The sequence below is a fragment of the Rhinopithecus bieti genome, unplaced genomic scaffold (genome assembly GCF_001698545.2).
Source record: "Rhinopithecus bieti isolate Rb0 unplaced genomic scaffold, ASM169854v2 scaffold_8783, whole genome shotgun sequence".
Classification (NCBI taxonomy): Eukaryota; Metazoa; Chordata; class Mammalia; order Primates; family Cercopithecidae; genus Rhinopithecus; species Rhinopithecus bieti.
The window spans coordinates 249,156-254,363 of NW_016806197.1; positions in this window are offsets into that span (position 1 = coordinate 249,156).

Below are 5,208 nucleotides of genomic sequence, written 5' to 3' on the forward strand. Positions count from 1 at the left end.
TATATATATATAGTAAAATAAAATATATCCCTACCTCATCTGATAGAGAAAATTAAGATGGAGTAAAGCAATATGAAAAGCTAATTTGTAAATTTTAGAAGAATACATAAATAGCTTCATAATGACAAGAAGAGGATTATTTTCAAGAAGACGCAAAAAAGCAAAATCAGTATAAGAAAAATCCCAGCTGGGCGTGGTGGCTCATGCCTATAATCCCAGCATTTTGGGAGGCTGAGGTGGGTGAATCACTTGAGGCCAGGATTTCAAGACCAGCTTGGCCAACATGGCAAAACCCCATCTCTATTTTAAAAAAACATTCAAAAAGAACATTTCTAAATAAGTCAACCACATTAAAAGCAAAAAGACAAAAAAAAGCTATCATCAAATTATGAAGAAAATTAAAAAACAACACAGAAACTGAGAAACTCTATCTGCAATGTAAAACTTAGAGGTTTCATTAGTTTTGTGATCAGAACATATATGTAAATATATATTTATTTTTTGAACTCCTACAAATCAATAAGAAAAATGTCTGGTATAAAATAGATGACACAAGAGAAGTCATTTCAGAAAAAAACATTAGCAACCAATAAACATATATAAATGACTTTAGTCTTCTCAGTAATCAAGTTAATTCATATAAAACATGAATTGAGATATTTTACAGCAACTAGGTTGGCAAAAATTGCAAAACTGGATAATACTCACTGGAATAAAATGTGGAGAAGCCAATTTTCATACAGAGCTGAAGGGAAAGCCCCTTGGTGTAATACCATCACTTTGAAAACGGTAGTGTTTCCTGTAAATGGAACACATACAAATCCTGTGACCTGCAGCTTCATTCCTAGGTGTACCTATGCTCTAGAAAAACTATGTAAATACACCTGGCCCTATAGGACAATATTAAAGTTCTTGCTGTTATTTAAATTTTATACACTGTAATTGCTATTTTTAAGCTATATCATTTAGTTCTCAGAGAATGTAATTTATAATATGTAATTTGTATTGTTTACCGTGTTATTATTTTAGTGACATTTTTCAGAATTACAATTAATTTAAGCATAGAAAGAAACCCTGAATTGTAATCACATCAGTTCTGGTTTAGCCATGTGTCATGTTATACACTTGTAAAAATTTAAATTATTCATACATACCTATTCTTCCAAAACAAATTTCTTTCCTCTTTCCATACTCAAAGGAGAATTTTAACCAGAATAAATTTCTAGAAATTCGTTATTATCGTCTCGTTATGGAGATTTCTCAATTTTTACAGTGATATCAAAAAATGACGTCATTGTAGTGAAATTACCGTGTAACAACGCTATGAAAACTCAGTCACACATCAATTCTGTAGAATGAAAATTGATGGTTAAATGCAGTACTAAGGAAGCTTGCTAGCAGAGCAAAAATATAATGCTGATGTACTTTCATTTAACAACCAGTATTAGTTCTCATTTCATGATATTTACCTTAGAGATCTAAGTCACAATATTTTCCTTGAGTGAGATTTTATTGTTAAACACACCGTAATGAGAAGTGTTGACATTTTATTGAAAACCACTCTATATTGCTAATCTGCTATGAATATTGCTATGGCAGTAGGGAAAAATCTGTCAAAATGTGTTGGACTATGATCTGTCTGGGTAAAAAAGAATAGCTTCTCATAGTTCAGACTCTTACTTAATTACCATTCCTACATATAAGTAAAAAATGGGGCTGGGAGAAGTGGTTTATGCCTGTACCTTGGGGGACCACAGTGGGTGGATCACTTGAGGTCAGGAGTTCAAGTCTAGCCTGGCCAGTATGGCAAAACTCCATGTCTACTAAATAAAATAAAATTATCTGGGCATGGTGGCACACACCTATAATACCAGCTACTTGGGAAGCTGAGGGATGAGAATCACTTGAACTCAAGAGACAGGGGTTGCAGTGAGCTGAGATCACAACATTGCACTACAACCTGGGCAATAGAGTGAGACCGTATCTCAGAAGAACAACAAAAAGGTAAAAAATGGGTTGCATGTTTCACCTTAGTTCTTCTCTTGCCATTCCTGCCAAATAGTAAAAAATGGGTTTTCTGTTTCATCCTGTTCTTCTCCTCTTTGACTCCTTGAATCATTCTTTGGGTTTCTGTCTCCTGGAATCCTTTTTTGTCAACGTTAATGTCCGACTTCTGATGTGTGCTCATTTTGTTGCTTGTCCTCTTTCTGCATGATTTTTCTCATAGCTGGTAACTGTATGTTTTATTTTCCCAGGAATCTAGAAGTGTTCTATAAGTGGGTCCCCGTTTGTTTGTTGTTATTATTTTTCTACATATATTTAACTTGCAACGTCATCCACATGAGACTGAGTTAATCGCTTAAATCATAGTTTGCATTTCTTTCTGAAAATTTAGGCAGTTGAGCAAGATAAAGTATGAGATCGCATACAGTTTAAACCCATTTACTAATTTTTAACAGTTTACTAATTCTACATGGACTTTAAGAAATTGAAAAGCTGAGATGATTTATTTATTTGGGAAACATGGGTAAGTTATGTCAAGTTTGCAAAAGTTTTCCTTATTTTATATGGCCAATAAATTGATTCATTCACCTGTGCATGTCACTGGTGTACAATAGGCACAATCTCTGTCCTCAGATTTTACGGTTGAGAATGGAATAAAAAGCTCCAAAATCAAATAAGTTCAAGTTTGTTAAGTGGAATGTCTAATTTGTTTAAAAAACATGCCACGTATTTTATCCAAAGGTGTTTGCTCTTGCTTTCTGCTGAAGTCATGCCTAATTCCATGAAGAAGTATCTGAGATGTGTTTAGAGAACGGAAAACTAAAAAACAGTCAGTAAGACACAAGATAACATTAAAAGTAGAGAAAGTAGCCTTGTCAAAGCAAGCAGAAATGGGTTTCGGTACTGACTGGTAGGCCAGTTGGAATGACTAGGGATGAAGGTATGGAGCAGATAAAGGACTCTAATGTGTGGGGCAGTTCATTTCATCCCCAGACATGCTATCTTAGGCGGTGAATGTCTGCAACTTACAAGGAAGGAAAGCAAGTTTGCATTGTTCATACCCATACCACACTCTTCATTTCTACTCATGCACCATTCCACGGGGCTTGTCTGCTCTTAATTCCTACTGAACACAGTATGTTCTGTTTCTCAGTGATAAGTCAGTGCCAAAAAAAGGGAGGAGGGATTAAGTAACACTAGGGAATGCGGGTAATGTTGCCAAATTTTGTTACCTTATATTCTATACAGTAAAAAATTATTGAGGTCTGTATAAGTGCTATAGAAAATAAAGTTACAAATATTAAAAATCAAAATATAAACAAAACTTCCACCAAAAACCCCAACAGTATCTCAAGACGTTCACAGCCTCCTAGAAGAAGTAGCTCTGTGAGCATGATCATGATGCAGATGATAAGTACTGAAACATGGGGAGTACTTGGCTACAGTAACCATTGTGACCTAAAGAAATTAAGACATTTGGCCGGGTGTGGTGGCTCATGCCTGTAACCATTGGGAAGCCAAGGAGGGTGGATCACCTGAGGTCAGGAGTTTGGGACCAGTCTCACCAACATGGTGAAACCCTGTCTCTACTAAAAGTACAAAAATTAGCCAGGCGTGGTGGCTCATGCCTGTAATCCCAGCTACTTGGGAGACTGAGGCAGGATAATCGCTTGACCCCGGGAGACAGAAGTTGCAGTGAGTCGAGACTGTGCTATTGCACTCCAGTCTGAATGACAGAACGAGACTCCGTCTCAAAAAAAAAAAAAAGATATTAAGACATTTAAATATGTTTTTAATTCTGATTTATAATTCAGTCTCTAAAAACCTGCTACAAAATGGATTTTTCATTTTATGAAAAATCTGGCCAAAATAACCTTTGGCTCAGAATTGGTCATTACTTAAAATAAATGCAAAAAAAAAAAAAAAAAGGAACTGGTTCATTACAAAGTCAAATTAAAGTATATCATAATCATTTGTCAGTATAAGATGGAGAGTTAGTTTTCTTTTAGGCCAGAATTTTTAACAGAAAAGTCATATTTTTGATGTTAACCTGTTTCACTGACATAATGGACGGAAATTTTTTGCACTGCTTTCCATTTATTTGAGCATTTCTCCATTCATCCATTCCCCAAACATATTGACTATCCACCGTGTGTGATGAACCATCTTTCATCCTAAGCTTAATGAAACTGTATACACAAGGCATGTTTCAGAAAACTGTAACTTTCATATGAAATATTAGGCACAATTTTAGTTTGATTAAATTATTTATTTTAATAATTCAAGCAAACAAAATCCAAAGCTGTTCTAATTATTGATATCCTTTGTTTAAAATCACATAAAATAACATGGGGTAATTACTTTGTCTTATTTCCCGTTAATAAGTAACATATTGAGTGTTATGTGCCAACGTTCTAGGTACTTTTCGTATTTAGACTCATTTAATGCTCAAATCCTGTTTGAAACAGGTTCTGTAGTTATCAGGATTTTACAGATGAAGAAAGTAGAGTTATAAGAGTTACAAGCATTTAGTTTGCTTGTCTCATACAACATAGCTGACCGGTGGTTAAGCTGTGCTAAATCCCAACCACTCGGAGTGCAGATTCTGCTGCACTCAAGTATTTTGCACTCAAAAATATTTGCAGGACCAGCCTGGGTAACATGGCAGGATCCATCTCTACAAAAAAGACAAAAACTAGCCAGGCATGGTGGTGCATGCCTGTCGTCCCAGTGACTCTGGAGGTCAAGTTGGGAGGATCCCCTGAAACCAGGACGTCAAGGGTACCGTGATCCTGCCACTGCATTACAGCCTGAGTGACAGAGCAAGACTCTGTCTCAAATAAATAAATAAATAAATAAATAAAATAAAAAAATTACAGTCTACTCCTTGTTTCCAACATGTTTCTCAGTGAACAGGTACTTGTTAAATTTCTAATATGTGGCCAGCTCAGTGCTACGCCTGTCACAAAAACTCAGTGCAACCCCTCCATCCAGCTTCCCCAAGTGCAGTGAGCTAAACCGGGATTGTTCCAGGACTCTGAGTTTTCATTTCCCAAACAAATGGTCAGCGTCTCTTGTTTTGACCCTTCGTGTCTCTCTCTATTTGCTCTCTAGATATAGTGAAGTAACAATTCACAAACACCACAAGACTTTCTTTATGTTTTTTATCTTATTATTTTTTAATGAACACGTAGCCTCACACTT